This window comes from Taudactylus pleione, unplaced genomic scaffold (assembly GCF_031769625.1).
Source record: "Taudactylus pleione unplaced genomic scaffold, aTauple2 ptg001564l, whole genome shotgun sequence".
In the NCBI taxonomy this organism is placed as follows: Eukaryota; Metazoa; Chordata; class Amphibia; order Anura; family Myobatrachidae; genus Taudactylus; species Taudactylus pleione.
In genome coordinates, this window is record NW_028285961.1 from 26,724 (window position 1) to 48,578 (window position 21,855).

A 21,855-nucleotide genomic window follows, 5' to 3' on the forward strand; every position below is an offset into this window, starting at 1 on the left:
CTGTTCCCAGTTATTGGTATTATATTACTCTCTGTATCTGTTACACCAATGTTACTGTTCCCAGTTATTGGTATTATATTACCCTCTGTATCTGTTACCCCAATGTTACTGTTCCCAGTTATTGGTATTATATTACTCTCTGTATCTGTTACACCAATGTTACTGTTCCCAGTTATTGGTATTATATTACTCTCTGTATCTGTTACCCCAATGTTACTGTTCCCAGTTATTGGTATTATATTACTCTCTGTATCTGTTACCCCAATGTTACTGTTCCCAGTTATTGGTATTATATTACTCTCTGTATCCGTTACCCCAATGTTACTGTTCCCAGTTATTGGTATTATATTACTCTCTGTATCCGTTACCCCAATGTTACTGTTCCCAGTTATTGGTATTATATTACTCTCTGTATCCGTTACCCCAATGTTACTGTTCCCAGTTATTGGTATTATATTACTCTCTGTATCCGTTACACCAATGTTACTGTTCCCAGTTATTGGTATTATATTACTCTCTGTATCTGTTACCCCAATGTTACTGTTCCCAGTTATTGGTATTATATTACCATCTGTATCTGTTACACCAATGTTACTGTTCCCAGTTATTGGTATTATATTACCCTCTGTATCCGTTACCCCAATGTTACTGCTCCCAGTTATTGGTATTATATTACTCTCTGTATCTGTTACCCCAATGTTACTGTTCCCAGTTATTGGTATTATATTACCCTCTGTATCTGTTACCCCAATGTTACTGTTCCCAGTTATTGGTATTATATTACCCTCTGTATCTGTTACCCCAATGTTACTGTTCCCAGTTATTGGTATTATATTACTCTCTGTATCTGTTACCCCAATGTTACTGTTCCCAGTTATTGGTATTATATTACCCTCTGTATCTGTTACACCAATGTTACAGTTCCCAGTTATTGGTATTATATTACTCTCTGTATCTGTTACACCAATGTTACTGTTCCCAGTTATTGGTATTATATTACCCTCTGTATCTGTTACACCAATGTTACTGTTCCCAGTTATTGGTATTATATTACTCTCTGTATCCGTTACACCAATGTTACTGCTCCCAGTTATTGGTATTATATTACTCTCTGTATCTGTTACCCCAATGTTACTGTTCCCAGTTATTGGTATTATATTACTCTCTGTATCTGTTACCCCAATGTTACTGTTCCCAGTTATTGGTATTATATTACTCTCTGTATCTGTTACCCCAATGTTACTGTTCCCAGTTATTGGTATTATATTACTCTCTGTATCTGTTACCCCAATGTTACTGTTCCCAGTTATTGGTATTATATTACTCTCTGTATCTGTTACCCCAATGTTACTGTTCCCAGTTATTGGTATTATATTACCCTCTGTATCTGTTACCCCAATGTTACTGTTCCCAGTTATTGGTATTATATTACCCTCTGTATCCGTTACCCCAATGTTACTGCTCCCAGTTATTGGTATTATATTACTCTCTGTATCTGTTACACCAATGTTACTGTTCCCAGTTATTGGTATTATATTACCCTCTGTATCTGTTACACCAATGTTACTGTTCCCAGTTATTGGTATTATATTACCCTCTGTATCTGTTACACCAATGTTACTGCTCCCAGTTATTGGTATTATATTACCCTCTGTATCTGTTACACCAATGTTACTGCTCCCAGTTATTGGTATTATATTACCCTCTGTATCTGTTACACCAATGTTACTGCTCCCAGTTATTGGTATTATATTACCCTCTGTATCTGTTACCCCAATGTTACTGTTCCCAGTTATTGGTATTATATTACTCTCTGTATCTGTTACACCAAGAAGAAGCACAGGTGATGTTAGTATGTATGATAGAAGCACAGGTGATGTTAGAATGTATGATAGAAGCACAGGTGATGTTGGAATGTATGATAGAAGCACAGGTGATGTTAGTATGTATGATAGAAGCACAGGTAATGTTGGAATGTATGATAGAAGCACAGGTGATGTTAGAATGTATGATAGAAGCACAGGTGATGTTAGTATGTATGATAGAAGCACAGGTGATGGTAGTATGTATGATAGAAGCACAGGTGATGTTAGTATGTATGATAGAAGCACAGGTGATGTTGGAATGTATGATATAAGCACAGGTGATGTTGGAATGTATGATAGAAGCACAGGTGATGTTAGTATGTATGATAGAAGCACAGGTGATGTTGGAATGTATGATAGAAGCACAGATGATGTTGGAATGTATGATAGAAGCACAGGTGATGTTGGAATGTATGATAGAAGCACAGGTGATGTTAGTATGTATGATAGAAGCACAGGTGATGTTGGAATGTATGATAGAAGCACAGGTGATGTTGGAATGTATGATAGAAGCACAGGTGATGTTGGAATGTATGATAGAAGCACAGGTGATGTTAGTATGTATGATAGAAGCACAGGTGATGTTGGAATGTATGATAGAAGCACAGGTGATGTTGGAATGTATGATAGAAGCACAGGTGATGTTAGTATGTATGATAGAAGCACAGGTGATGTTGGAATGTATGATAGAAGCACAGGTGATGTTGGAATGTATGATAGAAGCACAGGTGATGTTGGAATGTATGATAGAAGCACAGGTGATGTTAGTATGTATGATAGAAGCACAGGTGATGTTGGAATGTATGATATAAGCACAGGTGATGTTGGAATGTATGATAGAAGCACAGGTGATGTTGGAATGTATGATAGAAGCACAGGTGATGTTAGTATGTATGATAGAAGCACAGGTGATGTTGGAATGTATGATAGAAGCACAGGTGATGTTAGTATGTATGATAGAAGCACAGGTGATGTTAGTATGTATGATAGAAGCACAGGTGATGTTGGAATGTATGATAGAAGCACAGGTGATGTTAGTATGTATGATAGAAGCACAGGTGATGTTAGTATGTATGATAGAAGCACAGGTGATGTTAGAATGTATGATAGAAGCACAGGTGATGTTGGAATGTATGATAGAAGCACAGATGATGTTGGAATGTATGATAGAAGCACAGGTGATGTTGAAATGTATGATAGAAGCACAGGTGATGTTGGAATGTATGATAGAAGCACAGGTGATGTTAGTATGTATGATAGAAGCACAGGTGATGTTAGTATGTATGATAGAAGCACAGGTGATGTTAGAATGTATGATAGAAGCACAGGTGATGTTGGAATGTATGATAGAAGCACAGGTGATGTTGGAATGTATGATAGAAGCACAGGTGATGTTGGAATGTATGATAGAAGCACAGGTGATGTTAGAGTGTATGATAGAAGCACAGGTGATGTTAGTATGTATGATAGAAGCACAGGTGATGTTGGAATGTGTATGATAGAAGCACAGGTGATGTTGGAATGTATGATAGAAGCACAGGTGATGTTGGAATGTATGATAGAAGCACAGGTGATGTTGGAATGTATGATAGAAACACAGGTGATGTTAGTATGTATGATAGAAGCACAGGTGATGTTGGAATGTATGATAGAAGCACAGGTGATGTTGGAATGTATGATAGAAGCACAGGTGATGTTAGTATGTATGATAGAAGCACAGGTGATGTTGGAATGTATGATAGAAGCACAGGTGATGTTAGTATGTATGATAGAAGCACAGGTGATGTTAGAATGTATGATAGAAGCACAGGTGATGTTGGAATGTATGATAGAAGCACAGGTGATGTTGGAATGTATGATAGAAGCACAGGTGATGTTAGTATGTATGATAGAAGCACAGGTGATGTTGGAATGTATGATAGAAGCACAGGTGATGTTAGTATGTATGATAGAAGCACAGGTGATGTTAGAATGTATGATAGAAGCACAGGTGATGTTGGAATGTATGATAGAAGCACAGGTGATGTTGGAATGTATGATAGAAGCACAGGTGATGTTGGAATGTATGATAGAAGCACAGGTGATGTTAGAGTGTATGATAGAAGCACAGGTGATGTTAGTATGTATGATAGAAGCACAGGTGATGTTGGAATGTATGATAGAAGCACAGGTGATGTTGGAATGTATGATAGAAGCACAGGTGATGTTAGTATGTATGATAGAAGCACAGGTGATGTTGGAATGTATGATAGAAGCACAGGTGATGTTGGAATGTATGATAGAAGCACAGGTGATGTTAGTATGTATGATAGAAGCACAGGTGATGTTAGTATGTATGATAGAAGCACAGGTGATGTTGGAATGTATGATAGAAGCACAGGTGATGTTAGTATGTATGATAGAAGCACAGGTGATGTTGGAATGTATGATAGAAGCACAGGTGATGTTAGTATGTATGATAGAAGCACAGGTGATGTTGGAATGTATGATAGAAGCACAGGTGATGTTGGAATGTATGATAGAAGCACAGGTGATGTTGGAATGTATGATAGAAGCACAGGTGATGTTAGTATGTATGATAGAAGCACAGGTGATGTTAGTATGTATGATAGAAGCACAGGTGATGTTAGTATGTATGATAGAAGCACAGGTGATGTTAGAATGTATGATAGAAGCACAGGTGATGTTAGTATGTATGATAGAAGCACAGGTGATGTTGGAATGTATGATAGAAGCACAGGTGATGTTAGTATGTATGATAGAAGCACAGGTAATGTTGGAATGTATGATAGAAGCACAGGTGATGTTAGTATGTATGATAGAAGCACAGGTGATGTTAGTATGTATGATAGAAGCACAGGTGATGTTAGAATGTATGATAGAAGCACAGGTGATGTTAGTATGTATGATAGAAGCACAGGTGATGTTGGAATGTATGATAGAAGCACAGGTGATGTTAGTATGTATGATAGAAGCACAGGTAATGTTGGAATGTATGATAGAAACACAGGTGATGTTAGTATGTATGATAGAAGCACAGGTGATGTTGGAATGTATGATAGAAGCACAGGTGATGTTGGAATGTATGATAGAAGCACAGGTGATGTTGGAATGTATGATAGAAACACAGGTGATGTTAGTATGTATGATAGAAGCACAGGTGATGTTAGTATGTATGATAGAAGCACAGGTGATGTTGGAATGTATGATAGAAGCACAGGTGATGTTAGTATGTATGATAGAAACACAGGTGATGTTAGTATGTATGATAGAAGCACAGGTGATGTTAGTATGTATGATAGAAGCACAGGTGATGTTAGTATGTATGATAGAAGCACAGGTGATGTTAGAATGTATGATAGAAGCACAGGTGATGTTGGAATGTATGATAGAAGCACAGGTGATGTTGGAATGTATGATAGAAGCACAGTTGATGTTAGTATGTATGATAAAAGCACAGGTGATGTTAGTATGTATGATAAAAGCACAGGTGATGTTGGAATGTATGATAGAAGCACAGGTGATGTTGGAATGTATGATAGAAGCACAGGTGATGTTGGAATGTATGATAGAAGCACAGGTGATGTTGGAATGTATGATAGAAGCACAGGTGATGTTGGAATGTATGATAGAAGCACAGGTGATGTTAGTATGTATGATAGAAGCACAGGTGATGTTGGAATGTATGATAGAAGCACAGGTGATGTTGGAATGTATGATAGAAGCACAGGTGATGTTGGAATGTATGATAGAAGCACAGGTGATGTTAGTATGTATGATAAAAGCACAGGTGATGTTAGTATGTATGATAAAAGCACAGGTGATGTTAGTATGTATGATAGAAGCACAGGTGATGTTGTAATTATAACGCATGATAGAGGCACAGGTGATGTTAGTATGTATGATAGAAGCACAGGTGATGTTAGTATGTATGATAGAAGCACAGGTGATGTTGGAATGTATGATAGAAGCACAGGTGATGTTGGAATGTATGATAGAAGCACAGGTGATGTTAGAGTGTATGATAGAAGCACAGGTGATGTTAGTATGTATGATAGAAGCACAGGTGATGTTGGAATGTATGATAGAAGCACAGGTGATGTTGGAATGTATGATAGAAGCACAGGTGATGTTAGTATGTATGATAGAAGCACAGGTGATGTTGGAATGTATGATAGAAGCACAGGTGATGTTGGAATGTATGATAGAAGCACAGGTGATGTTAGTATGTATGATAGAAGCACAGGTGATGTTAGTATGTATGATAGAAGCACAGGTGATGTTGGAATGTATGATAGAAGCACAGGTGATGTTAGTATGTATGATAGAAGCACAGGTGATGTTGGAATGTATGATAGAAGCACAGGTGATGTTAGTATGTATGATAGAAGCACAGGTGATGTTGGAATGTATGATAGAAGCACAGGTGATGTTGGAATGTATGATAGAAGCACAGGTGATGTTAGTATGTATGATAGAAGCACAGGTAATGTTGGAATGTATGATAGAAACACAGGTGATGTTAGTATGTATGATAGAAGCACAGGTGATGTTGGAATGTATGATAGAAGCACAGGTGATGTTGGAATGTATGATAGAAGCACAGGTGATGTTGGAATGTATGATAGAAACACAGGTGATGTTAGTATGTATGATAGAAGCACAGGTGATGTTAGTATGTATGATAGAAGCACAGGTGATGTTGGAATGTATGATAGAAGCACAGGTGATGTTAGTATGTATGATAGAAACACAGGTGATGTTAGTATGTATGATAGAAGCACAGGTGATGTTAGTATGTATGATAGAAGCACAGGTGATGTTAGTATGTATGATAAAAGCACAGGTGATGTTAGAATGTATGATAGAAGCACAGGTGATGTTGGAATGTATGATAGAAGCACAGGTGATGTTGGAATGTATGATAGAAGCACAGGTGATGTTGGAATGTTTGATAGAAGCACAGGTGATGTTAGTATGTATGATAAAAGCACAGGTGATGTTAGTATGTATGATAAAAGCACAGGTGATGTTGGAATGTATGATAGAAGCACAGGTGATGTTGGAATGTATGATAGAAGCACAGGTGATGTTGGAATGTATGATAGAAGCACAGGTGATGTTGGAATGTATGATAGAAGCACAGGTGATGTTGGAATGTATGATAGAAGCACAGGTGATGTTGGAATGTATGATAGAAGCACAGGTGATGTTGGAATGTATGATAGAAGCACAGGTGATGTTGGAATGTATGATAGAAGCACAGGTGATGTTGGAATGTATGATAGAAGCACAGGTGATGTTAGTATGTATGATAGAAGCACAGGTGATGTTGGAATGTATGATAGAAGCACAGGTGATGTTGGAATTATATGGCATGATAGAGGCAGGCTGCAGGTTTTGTTGGAACTGAGGGCCTGATTCAGAGCCGCTCGTAAGTGGCCGCTCGTTCGTTCCGAGCGATGTTCGCCCAACTGCGCATGCGCGAACCAGTCAGTGCGGCCGAAAATCGTGTGTTTGCTAAATAGCGAATGCCTGCTAATATGAGTGACAGGATGAGGCGTTTGTGGGTGGTAACAGGGGAAGGTGCTTGAAAACGGGGAGTGGAGATCAGAACGCAGGCGTGCCAAACGGTCAAAACGGGCGTTTTATGGGTGTGCATAATTACTAAAGCAGCGTCACTGACCACGTCACTTGGTTGTTTTATAGTCAGAACTTCTCGCATGATTGTGGTAGGAAAAACCAACCACAAGAATAGCGAGCAGTTCATACGCTGGTTGATTTACTCGATTAATCTAATAAATAGCGGACATGACGTACGATGCGAGCGGCCAGGGGGCGTTTTTTTCAAAATTACGTTCGCATGTTTTGTTCGCTCATTCAGACCTAGAGGCGTGAACAGACCGCAAAGAGCGGTCAATTTAAATAGCCACCCCTTTTTCTGAACGAGCGAGCGCAAATAGCGTCCGGCTCTGAATTTGCCCTGAGGACCTCATTCAGAGTCTCTCACTAGCGCTGTGCACTCAAAAGCGTCCCTATGGTTTGCATACGCGCATACGCACGCTTCGTTCTGTGCGTGCACGAACTACTCTGTGCGATCGCAGGCTGCTCGCTCGCCCAGCACAGACAGCCCAGTGTAATGAGTGACAGGAGAGGCCGTTTGTGGGTGGTAACAGGGACAGGACACTAATAACAGGGGAGTGGAGGTGTGAACGCAGGCGTGCCTGAGTGTTTCAACACCGTTTTAGAGGCATGCATAATTACACGTAGCGTCATAGTACACGTCACATACCTGTTTTTTACACTGAAATCCTCGCAGTGCTTGCGGTTGGGTAAGGCAACCACAAGCGCTGCGATTGCTTCCGATGGTGCTCGATGTACCAATGTTTTAATACACTTCTTGGAGATGACGTGCGCTGCCGGGCAGCTCTGCCTGTGCCAATGGTGCATACGGTGGCCGCTTGCTAAGACATGGTGGACGTACTTATGCCTTGGCGAGTGTTCGCTTCCCGTGGCGTCACTTTAACAAATTTGCATACGCTGGTGGCGAGCGATCGCATCTAGCGAGAGACTCTGAATGAGGTCCTGAATGTTATAAATCCCCCCACTTATGTGCAATGTACTTCAGAAGTCTCAGGAGCTGATTCAGACGCACTCGCTAGGATGCGATCGCTCGTAGCTGGCCAATATTTGCAATCTGCGCATGCATCGCATTGCACGTGCGTGAACCACTGCGAAAGATCGCTTGCTGCGCATAGACAGCCCAGTTGAATGAGTGACAGGAGAGGCCATTTGTGGGTGGCAACAGAAAAGGGGGAGTGGAGGTGCGAACACAGGCGTGCCTGAGCGTCTCACCGCCGTTTCAGAGGCGTGCATAATTAATAGGTAACATCATTGTACACGTCACCTGGTTGTATTTCATACTGAAGTGATCGCAGTGCTTGCGGCAGGGTATAGTCAACCTCAAGCGTTGCGAGCACATCCGATGGTGCTCGATGTACCGATGGTTTCATGCACTTCCTGGAGATGACGTGTGCAAGTGGGTGTCTTATGAATGGCTGGTGGGCGTCTGCATACACAAAGTGATCACATGCCAAGACATGGTGGGCGTGCTAATGCCTTGCCGTGTAATCCCCTGCCTTGCTGGGCGTGCGCAGGATTTGCATATGCTGGGAGCGAGCAGGTCTGAATGAGCAACTCAGTACTGTGTGTTACTTCTCGTTCCCTGGATCATTGCAATCTATTTACTTGTCAGTGTTTGTGTTTCATAGTTTTATTGTAATAAACTTTGTATTAATTTTATTTGCTGTAAATGTTATGAAGCAGAAAGCAGGAGACAGGAATTACTGTACAAATGAAAACATCATGGACGGCATATAAGTAACATGAGGACGTACTGTATAAGTAACATGAGGACACTGTATAAGTAACATGAGGACACTGTATAAGTAACATGAGGACGTACTGTATAAGTAACATGAGGACGTACTGTATAAGTAACATGAGGACACTGTATAAGTAACATGAGGACGTACTGTATAAGTAACATGAGGACGTACTGTATAAGTAACATGAGGATGTACTGTATAAGTAACATGAGGACACTGTATAAGTAACATGAGGACACTGTATAAGTAACACGAGGACACTGTATAAGTAACATGAGGACACTGTATAAGTAACATGAGGACGTACTGTATAAGTAACATGAGGACACTGTATAAGTAACATGAGGACGTACTGTATAAGTAACATGAGGACGTACTGTATAAGTAACATGAGGATGTACTGTATAAGTAACATGAGGACACTGTATAAGTAACATGAGGACACTGTATAAGTAACACGAGGACACTGTATAAGTAACATGAGGACACTGTATAAGTAACATGAGGACACTGTATAAGTAACATGAGGATGTACTGTATAAGTAACATGAGGACGTACTGTATAAGTAACATGAGGATGTACTGTATAAGTAACATGAGGACACTGTATAAGTAACATGAGGACACTGTATAAGTAACACGAGGACACTGTATAAGTAACATGAGGACACTGTATAAGTAACATGAGGACGTACTGTAGGACAGATGTGAGAGTAGATAAATCAGTGCAGACTATTTGGGTGACAATGGTGGGAGGTGAGATTTGGGATAGGGAAGGACAGAGCTGTACAGTGATGCAAAGAATCATGGGAAATTACCGCATCGCTGAGCAGGTGTTCCCGGTTATGGATGATACCCCAGGTGGCAATGCCGATCAGGACAATCTCTTTTTGGCCTCCACTGAAATCCCGCACAGCCTCTCCCACATATTTCATCACCCCAGCATGAGAACCTCCGGTAAGGATCCAGGCCCCTGAATGGAGAGACAAGCACAAGTGTCAGTGCCAGAAGGTGCACCCTGGGGGGATCTCCTGTGATGGGATCCTTCACCCCGCCCCACAAGCTCTGTTTCAGCACTACCCTACTAAATCACACACATGGTCATCTTCCTATGTCATGTGGGCTCTCTATATATACGTGTATGGGTTTTCTCTTCACCTATTACCGACTGTAACACAAAATAACTATTATTATTATTATTTTTATTACAGCAAATCCATCAGAGACACCAGGACACTGGAACTGTAATATTATTATTATCCTTTATTTATATGGTGCCACAAGTGTTCTGCAGCACCTTACATAGTACATAGAACTAATAAGTGAACAAGAAACAAGTAACTTACAGGACATTACAGTGCAGGACAAGGACATGATTTATATACATTACTGCAATAGCCATTATTACACTCACAACAAGCAGCCGGGAGTCAGCAGTCACATGTTAGGTGCCCTTATGGGGACAAAGGAGAAGCACATGAGGGAAGAGGGCCCTGCTCGTGAGAGCTTACATCCTAAAGGGGAGGGGCAGACAGGCGTGACACAGAAGGGGAGGGGCAGACAGACAGGTGTAACACAGAAGGGGAGGGGCAGACAGACAGGTGTAACACAGAAGGGATGGGGCAGACAGACAGGTGTGACACAGAAGGGGAGGGGCAGACAGACAGGTGTGACACAGAAGGGGAGGAGCTGACAGACAGGCGTGACACAGAAGGGGAGGAGCTGACAGACAGGCATGACACAGAAGGGGAGGGGCAGACAGACAGGCGTGACACAGAAGGGGAAAATAGGGAGGAAAGAGCATGAGGTGGGTTAGGATGAGAGCTGGAAGGCTATGATGAAGTAGTGGGTCTTGAGAACCCATTTGAAGATTTGTAGAGAGGTGGAGAGTCTGATAGGGAGAGCATTCCAAAGGTAGGGAACAGCACGGGCAAAATCTTGGATGTGGGAGTGGGAGGAAGTAATCAGTTGGCAAGAGAGGCGGCATGCATTTGTTGAGCGAAGTGGTTGGGCGGGAGTGTGAAGGGAGAGAAGGTCAGAAATGTATGCGGGAGAGGATTGGGTGAGGGCTTTGTAGGCGAGTGTAAGAACCTTGAATTGGCATCTGAAGGGGAAGGGCTTGAAGGAGAGGGGAAGCAGATGTAGAACGTCTGGAGAGGAAGATGAGCCGAGCAGCAGCATTAAAGACTGCTGGTAGTGGAGAGAGGTGGGAGACAGGGAGGCCAGTTAGGAGAAGGTTACAGTAGTCTAATCTGGAGATGACTAGTGAGTGGATGAGGATTTTAGTAGCATCCTGGGTGAGGAAGGGTCTAATCCTGGAAATATTTTTTAGGTGGAAACAGCAGGAAAGCGAGAGGTGCTGAATGTGTGGTTTAAAGGAGAGGGAGGAGACAGCGCATCTTGGGGCTACAGGAGATGGTTGTGCCATCAATAGATAATGAAATTGTGGGAAGTGAGGTAATGGAAGAGGGTGGGAAGATGATGATTAGCTCAGTCTTAGACATATTAAGTTTAAGAAATCGCTGGGACATCCAGGAAGAGATAGCAGAGAGGCAGTTGGAGATACGGGTAAGAAGCAAGGGGGTGAGGTCTGGGTGGAAAGGTAGATCTTAGTATCATCAGCTTAGAAATTATATTGGAGGTCAAAAGAGCTGATGAGTTCACCTAAAGAGGACATATATAGGGAGAATAGGAGAGGTCCAAGAACAGAACCTTGGGGAATTCCTACTGTTAGTGGAAGTGGGGGAAAGATAAGCCATGAGAGGAGACAGAGAAGGAGCAATCAGAGAGGCAGGAGGACAGCCAGGAGAGGTCAGTGCCATGTAGACCAAGAGAGTGAAGGATTTGCAGAAGGAGAGGGTGGTCCACAGTGTCAAATGCAGCAGAGAGGTCAAGGAGAATGAGCAGAGAGTAGTGGCCCTTGGATTTGACAGCAAGGAGGTCATTGCTGACTTCTGTGAGGGCAGTTTCAGTGGAGTGGAGAGAACGGAAGTCAGATTGAAATTAGTCAAGGAGGGAGTGGGAGGAAAGAATGGTGGTAAGGAGTTTGGAAGCAAAACCGAGGAGAGAGATGGGTCAGTAGTTGGAGAGTATGTTAGGATCAAGGGTAGGATTTTTAAGAATGGGCGAGACAAGGGCATGTTTGAATGCAGAAGGGACAGTGCCTGATTATAGAGATTTAACTGTATTTAACATATCTTTACTGCACCACCACTAACTCAGAGCTGAACAAACAACACAACCACCAGGAGGTCTCCAGGGTAAAGACTGGTTGGTAAGAGGGTCACTTTCGCCAACCACTATACACATATAGTACATCACTCCTTTCAAGAACAATGAAAATACCAACATGTGTGCAAAACATAAACAGATATAATTAATGCAGAAGGAAGTCAATGTAATGTTAAGAAACTTGGGATTGGGTCTGGAGACCCTGCCGGATATGGTAATGAAGATTGAAGCAAGTTGGGTAGATTATTCCTCAGAGCTGTCTGCACTGGATGGGGCCATCCAGGCTTCACCAGCTCTTTTGCAAGCTGTGTCTAGGTGTAAGAGAATGGGCTGTCTGATACAAATGACTGGTGAATTAGATGGAGTTGTGGATTCAGGCACAAATGTTGCATTCATACAGGGCACCATCTGCTTCCACAATATAACTATTGGCCTTGTCTGTAAGTCCGTCAGCTCTGCCTAATTTGTCAAATCCCACCTGGGTTTGTATGCATACAGATAGGTCATGGTGTAGATGGGTCCAGTAGTGGCATTTATCTATTGGTATCACAGTACAGGTGCACTTGGATAGTGGGCGCTGTGCAGAAGAGAGGAATCCATCTCTGGGAGTGTTCCCCAAGAAAAAGTCTGACCCATCCCTGCATGGATATTTTTCAGGTAGAGGTTTGGCTGAGCGATCTGCTATTTCACCCTGACCATTTGATTGTGGATATCTTGGACTGCTGGTCTTATGTGTGATGCATTACTGAGCTATGTACCTTCTTAACTCTGTGCTCATGAACTACATGCCCCTAATCTACTTTAGAAGCATAGAATTGCTGGAGGGCCTGGGGGATGATGTACAATGAAACTATTAGAAGAACATCATCAGAAAAAGCTCATCATGCATGATAAAAAAAGGTGTGGATGTCTTGGGACAATTCCAGAGAGGAAGAAAACCAACCATCCAAGACAATTTTAGCCAAAAAGCAACAGTCATCATTGAGGACGTCTTCATTGAGACCATCAAGCCACCTGGAAGAGAAGACATCCATCTCCATCACATCCAGATCATCCTCATCATCTGATATACACATCTGGTTCAGAAACAAAGATATGGGAGAGAGCATCAAGAGCATGGAGGTCATGGCCTCACATGTACACCACGTACAGGTGGTAGACTTGAAGTTTCAACATGAAATATTGAATCCTGGCAGAAGCAGTATGCTGGGGAATCCATATGAGTGGTTGATGGTCAGTCTTCACAATGACAAGACATCCATAGATGAAGCCAGGAACATCTTGCAGACAAAGACCTACTCCAGGAGCTCCTTCTCAATCTGGGTGTACCTTCAGATGTGTCCTCTTGCATCTTTGTTGATCGCACTGCAAACATGTGCACGTATTGCGCTATTCAATTATCAATTAACCGCGCCCACGTGCATTATACCATGCACTGCGTTCAACCCATGCAATCATATGGAGACGCGGGTATGAACACAATGCGTGGCGCGATTTGTCACCAAAGATGCAAGAGGACCCATCTGTAGATTCATCATTTAGATTATCTGTAATATAACTGGAAGCAAATGCAGCTGGTTTAATATGCTGCATACAGACAGCACTGAGATTATGCTGGGAGGCATCACAGAGCTGCACATCAAAGAAACTTAGGACAAGGCTGCAGGACAACATGGACTTCAGGCGGGCAACAGCAGTGTCATGATGGTGTCTCAACACCAGATAGCATCTAGGTGCAACAGCTGATAAAGGGAATCATTGATGTCACTGTAATGATACAGAAACTTGAGGCGGTATTACACTGTATGTCATACCTAAACATTGTTGGAGGCTGAGCTTGTTCGATGCAGTAGGCAGTAGCGTAAGTTCACACCAGACGCCCGGAGGCAAGTTAAAATTTGTTCCGCCCCCTCCTCACAGCCGCTGACACTGTAATGTAGCAATTCTCATGCAGACAGGCTATAGATAGACGAAGGCAGCAACTGATGGTCTGACATGGAGCTCTCCACTAGTGTATGGTGGCTTCTCAGGTGCCTGGAAGGGGTGCCATGTATTGGGCGGCCGTGACGGTACACTCCGGGTACATAGTTACAGCCCTAAGTGGGGTGAATATGTTGTGGACAATGGAGGAGGTGCCCCTTCAGAGCTGGAGCCCGGCCGCAAGCGCCTCCATTGTTCCCATAGTTCTGCCCCTGGCAGTAGACATTTGCTGTATGAATTTTCCCTACCCTGGGAAATGAGCCGATGACCCACATAAGGAACCTCAGTGAATTAGAAGTGGCATTTGTCGGGATTGAGTTTCATGTTAAGAGAACTTATTGTGTGCAGGACTTTCAAGATGTGCTGATTATGGAACCTCAGATCAGGATGTTGTACACAATTATCTCACGTGGATAACTCTCAAATAGAGATACTGGGGCTGAATGGGGAGCGAGACACTGGGGCTGGCTGGGGATTGACATACTAGGGTTGGCTGCTGAGTGCGACACTGGGGCTGGCTGAGGATTGACATACTAGGGTTGGCTGGGGAGTGAGACATGCTGGGGCTGGCTGGGGTGCGAGATGTTAGGGCTGACTGGGGAGTGAGACACTGAGGCTGTCTGGGGAACGAGACACTGGGGCTGGCTGAGGATTGACATACTAGGGTTGGCTGGGGAGCGAGACACTGGGGCTGTCTGGGGAGCGAGACACTGGGGCTGTCTGGGGAGCGAGACACTGGGGCTGGCTGGGCAGTGAGACACTGGGGCTGTCTGGGGAGTGAGACACTGGGGCTGTCTGGGGAGCGAGACACTGGGGCTGTCTGGGGAGCGAGACACTGGGGCAGTCTGGGGAGCGAGACACTGGGGCTGGCTGGGGATATTACTGTGACACTCTCAGTTATTTATTTATTAACAGTTTCTTATATAGAGCAGCATATTCCGTTGCACTTTACAATTGGAAACATTAATAGAACAAAACTGGGTAATAACAGACAGACATATAGGTAGGAAGGCCCTGCTCGCAAGCTTACAATCTATAGGGAAATAGTCATTGATACACAAGGATAGGTGCTATATATATTGCATTTTGGCCCAGCCAGACTGCAGAGTTTCTTGGTTGGCTGCCTGATCCAGTCACACAAGAATGTCGGCCAAATGTCAGGACGTTGTGAGAGAAAGACGATGTGTGAGGTTATGTGTGGACTGTAAGAGGGGATGTAATAAGATATGGAAGCTATAAAGCATGTGGGCGGTTCTGGAATCTGATAAGCTTGTGAGGTGAGTTTTCAAGGAACGCTTGAAGGATTGTAGACTAGAGGAAAGTCTTATGCTGGCCATACACCTGCATGATTTCGGGGCGATTGCCTGATTTTCTTCGAGTCATATGATGGATCTTGTGAAAATCATGTATTTTTTTAATAAGATACGGTCAAATGCGCAGTCCCGCAGCTCCTATAATCAGATCTTATGATCAGATGTGCAGCCCATATGTACCATCCTATCGTGTGCTGATCGTGACGTTTATTTTGTCCATGCGATCCATCGAGCCGCAATTCAAGTAATTTCAATGACTGTTTCCATAATGAGGGCGTGAGGCACAGGAACGATCAAACGACAGATCCTGTGCTAAGAAGAACAACAAATATGCTGCCAGGGAGCTCCAGGGAGTCGGATGCTGAATCGGAAGGCATGCTGGTCATGCAGGTGTATGGCCAGCTTTGAGACATTCCATAGAGTGGGTGTAACCCGAAGAAAGCCCTGTAACCATGAATGGGAGCAAGTAATGTGTGGGGATGAGAGACGCAGATCACATATCAGCTCAGCCCCGACACCTTGTGGAAAATAGAAATATTACAGTGATATTCTCAGTAAATAGTGTGGAGAGAACTCATTTCCTTTTTGACTGTGGCCATTAAGACTCTAGTGCACTGGTTTGAGGAACCCTTAGGGACTCCATAATTTTTTCAAAGCACCCCAAATAATTACAGAGCAGAACCATTTTTTAAGTAGTTGGGTCAAAATAATGTAACAAGTGTTTAGGTCAGCCCCCTCCATATCTATCATTGCAGCCCCCTCCATGTATCTCATTGTAGCCCACTCCATGTATCTCATTGCAGCCCGCTCCATGTCTCTCATTGTAGCCCCCTCCATGTCTCCCATTGTAGCTCCCTCCATGTCTATCATTGCAGCCCCCTCCATGTCTCTCATTTAGCCCCCTCCATGTATCTCATTGTAGCCCCCTTCATGTCGCTCATTGTAGCCCCGTCCATGTCTCTCATTACAGCCACCTCCATGTCTCTCATTGCAGCCCCCTCCATGTCTCTCATTGCAGCCCCCTCCATATATCTCATTGCAGCCCCCTCCATGTATCTCATTGCAGCCCCCTCCATGTATCTCATTGTAGCCCCCTCCATGTCTCTCATTGCAGCCCCCTCCATGTATCTCATTGTAGCCCACTCCATGTATCTCATTGCAGCCCCCTCCATGTCTCTCATTGTAGCCCCCTCCATGTCTCCCATTGTAGCTCCCTCCATGTCTATCATTGTAGCCCCCTCCATGTATCTCATTTAGCCCCCTCCATGTATCTCATTGTAGCCCTCTTCATGTCGCTCATTGTAGCCCCCTCCATGTCTCTCATTACAGCCACCTCCATGTCTCTCATTGCAGCCCCCTCCATGTCTCTCATTGCAGCCCCCTCCATATATCTCATTGCAGCCCCCTCCATGTCTCTCATTGCAGCCCCCTCCATGTCTCTCATTGCAGCCCCCTCCATGTATCTCATTGTAGCCCCCTCCATGTCTCTCATTGTAGCCCCCTCCATGTATCTCAGTGCAGCCCCGACCATGTATCTCACTGCAGCCCCCTCCATGTATCTCATTGTAGCCCCCTCCATGTCTCTCATTGTAGCCCCCTCCATGTATCTCATTATAGCCCCCTCCATGTCTCTCATTGTAGCCCCCTCCATGTCTCTCATTGTAGCCCCCTCCATGTCTCTCATTGTAGCCCCCTCCATGTATCTCATTGTAGCCCCCTCCATTTCTCTCATTGTAGCCCCCTCTATGTCTCTCATTGAAGCCCCCCCATGTATCTCATTGTAGCCCCCTCCATGTCTCTCATTGTAGCCCCCTCCATGTCTCTCATTGAAGCCCTCTCCATGTATCTCATTGCAGCCCCCTCCATGTCTCTCATTGCAGCCCCCTCCATGTCTCTCATTGCAGCCCCCTCCATGTCTCTCATTGCAGCCCCCTCCATGTCTCTCATTGCAGCCCCCTCCATGTCTCTCATTGCAGCCCCCTCCATTTCTCTCATTGCGGTCCCCTCCATGTATCTCATTACGGCCCCCTCCATATCTCTCATTGCAGCCACCTCCATCTCTGATTGCAGCCCCCTCCATGTCTCTCATGTAGCCCCTCCATGTCTCTCATTGCGGCCCCCTCCATGTCTCTCATTGCGGCCCCCTCCATGTCTCTCATTGCGGCCCCCTCCATGTCTCTCATTGTGGCCCCCTCCATGTCTCTCATTACGGCCCCCTCCATGTCTCTCATTGTAACCCTCTCCATGTATCTCATTGCAGCCCCCTCCATGTATCTCATTGTAGCCCCCTCCATGTCTCTCATTGCAGCCCCCTCCATGTATCTCATTGTAGCCCCCTCCATGTCTCTCATTACGGCCCCCTCCATGTCTCTCATTGTAACCCTCTCCATGTATCTCATTGCAGCCCCCTCCATGTCTCTCATTGCAGCCCCCTCCATGTATCTCATTGCAGCCTCCTCCATGTCTCTCATTGTAGCCCCGTCCATGTCTCTCCTTGTAGCCACCTCCATGTCTCTCTGTGTAGCCCTCTCCATGTCTCTCATTGTAACCCTCTCCATGTATCTCTTTGCAGCCCCCTCCATGTCTCTCTTTGCAGCCCCCTCTATGTCTCTTATTGCAGCCCCCTCCATGTCTCTCATTACAGCCCTCTCCATGTCTCTCGTTGCAGCCCCCTCCGTGTCTCTCATTGCGGCCCCCTCCATGTCTCTCTGTTTGCCCCTCTCCATGTATCTCATTGTAGCCCCCTCCATGTCTCTCATTGTAGCCCCCTCCATGTCTCTCTGTTTGCCCCTTTCCATGTATCTCATTGCAGCCCCCTCCATGTCTCTCATTGTAGCCCCCTCCATGTCTCTCATTGTAGCCCCCTCTATGTCTCTCATTGTAACCCCCTCTATGTCTCTCATTGTAGCCCCCTCCCTGTATCTCATTGTAGTCCCCTCCATGTCTCTCATTGGGACCCCCTCCATTTCTCTCATTGCGGCCCCCTCCATGTCTCTCATTGTAGTCCCCACCATGTCTCTCATTGCAGCCCCCTGCATGTCTCTCATTGTAGCCCCCTCCATGTATCTCATTGTAGCCCCCTCTATGTATCTCATTGTAGCCCCCTCCCTGTATCTCATTGTAGTCCCCACCATGTATCTCATTATAGCCCCCTCCATGTATCTCATTATAGCCCCCTCCATGGCTCTCATTGCTGCCCCCTCCATGTATCTCATTGTAGTCCCCACCATGTGCCTCCATGTGTGATCACCGCTGCACTGTCAATGTGCACTGAATTGTGGAATTCCATTCAGGAGCAGGCAGCCATGTGTACCGCGATTCACTGCCTGGCCCTTTTGTATGCTACTGGCAGGACCACTCCCCCCGCTCATTGCACCAACCCCTCTCCCAAGACCCCCGATGCACAATATATATATATATATATATATGCACTCACATCAGATGAAATCCACAAGCAGCAGCTGGGGTGTCCACCCTGAGTGGCGTACAAAAAACTCCACCAATGATACAGGCATAAAATAGGGGCACTCACCAGGGTTTTCAAAAGTTAAAAAAATCCAAATTTGTATTATTCACATCACATCAGACAGTCTCGATGTTTCAGTTAATATAAGACCTTTATCAAGAGGCACAGCATTCCAACAGGAACATAATGTAGACATCCAACACCCAAAGTATGAAAGTAAAACGTACTTCGCTAATCAGGCTCTTCATGCAAAGAGCATAAAAAAATTGCACCAAAAGGCACAACCACACTCCGCATTCGGATTGTTTTAACTTTTGAAACCCTGGTGAGTGCTTTATATATATATATATATATATATATATATATATACACACACAATATATAAACATATATATATTTATATCACAAAACACAATACCTTTATCTTGCGCTGAAATATAAGCAGTACCTCACATTGGAACCCCTGTTAATGGGCCCCAAGAGACAACATACAATAAAAAAGATCTGAGGGTGCTAGAAGGGTGCAGATATGTAAATGCAGACAGGGTTTCTTAACCGCACAATTACTCAATTAGTTCCTTGTTGTGGTGAACACATTTTAATTAATTCTGGTTCCTGGGACTAATGAGGGTGGATTCTTCCTGTGTCAGTGCTAGGGATACCCCATCAATGGGTTAAATGAAACCTCCTGGAATTAGATACCCAACGCCTATAAGGGGTAGATGTAACTTCACACCATCACCCCAAAGAGTGTGAGCTCTATGGTTGAAAACCTCTCTAGTGGCGGATGGATTTTGGCACCAAAACAGAGTCTACGGGTTTCGTCCCCAGCATGGGACTTCTTCAGGGGTACAATCTTAAAAGGGTGATAAATATATACATGAGAGAGTGAATATTTAAAAGACAGTCAGTATGTCAACTAAATCAAGGCATACATACAATATATATATATAAAATATATAACACTAAATGGCTCTAACGAGGCTCACTAGGTCACTGGCCACCCATGGCACCACGGCTACAGGCACCCCAGGAATCACTGCTCTAGTGCTATACTTGCTTGTGGAGGGGGCTGCATAGCAGATTTATAAATGGTAATACAGATTATTATATGTGTGAGATATTAGAGAGTTTATCACAATTTCATTACTATCATTTTTATACTGTGAGTAAAACTGAGTTTACTGTTAACAGTCATATTGCTAAACGGTACATTTTCGGCAAAATAAAACATTTTGTGACTGTCCACATGTGTAGTGCCTTGTTAGGGGTCTTTGGGGGATTCCCATCTCTCTGCCTATCCGCTACAGAATCCAAGAGCAGCTTCAGGTCAGAGATGAGTCGAAAGGCCGGGAGTGACGACATCCATGGGGAAACGGGTACGACTCACCCACTGACACCCCACCACTAGTGTCTTCATTTAACTGCTTCTAATAACCTACGCCATGCCACTGCAGTCCCCTGCATCTCACCACAACTCCCTGCTTCTCACCAGTGTCACCACAACTCCCTGCTTCTCACCAGTGTCACCACAACTCCCTGCTTCTAACCAGTGTCACCACAACTCCCTGATTCTCACGTGTCACCACAAACTCCCTGCTTCTCACCAGTGTCACCACAACTCCCTGCTTCTCACCAGTGTCACCACAACTCCCTGCTTCTCACCAGTGTCACCACAAACTCCCTGCTTCTCACCAGTGTCACTACAAACTCCCTGCTTCTCGCCCGTATCACCACAACTCCCTGCTTCTCACCCATGTCACCACAAACTCCCTGCTTCTCACCAGTGTCACCACAACTCAATGCTTCTCACCCGTGTCACCACAAACTCCCTGCTTCTCACCCGTGTCATCACAACTCACTGCTTCTCACCAGTGTCACCACAACTCAATGCTTCTCACCCGTGTCACCACAAACTCCCTGCTTCTCACCCGTGTCATCACAACTCAATGCTTCTCACCAGTGTCACCACAAACTCCCTGCTTCTCACCAGTGTCACCACAACTCAATGCTTCTCACCAGTGTCACCACAAACTCCCTGCTTCTCACCAGTGTCATCACAACTCCCTGCTTCTCACCCGTGTCATCACAACTCCCTGCTTCTCACCAGTGTCACCACAAACTCCCTGCTTCTCACCAGTGTCACCACAAACTCCCTGCTTCTCACCAGTGTCACCACAAACTCCCTGCTTCTCACCAGTGTCATCACAACTCCCTGCTTCTCACCCGTGTCATCACAACTCCCTGCTTCTCACCCGTGTCACCACAAACTCCCTGCTTCTCACCAGTGTCATCACAACTCCCTGCTTCTCACCCGTGTCACCACAAACTCCCTGCTTCTCACCCGTGTCATCACAACTCCCTGCTTCTCACCCGTGTCATCACAACTCCCTGCTTCTCACCCGTGTCACCACAAACTCCCTGCTTCTCACCAGTGTCATCACAACTCCCTGCTTCTCACCCGTGTCACCACAAACTCCACTGCTGCTGCCCTGCAGCTGTCTGGGGCCCGGCCCCTGGGATGTGCTGGGAAGGACAGGAGGATGATAGAGGAGACAGTTGTATTGCAGCTACCATAAGCTTTATCAGCAGCATGTTCCCCTGGGCTGTGG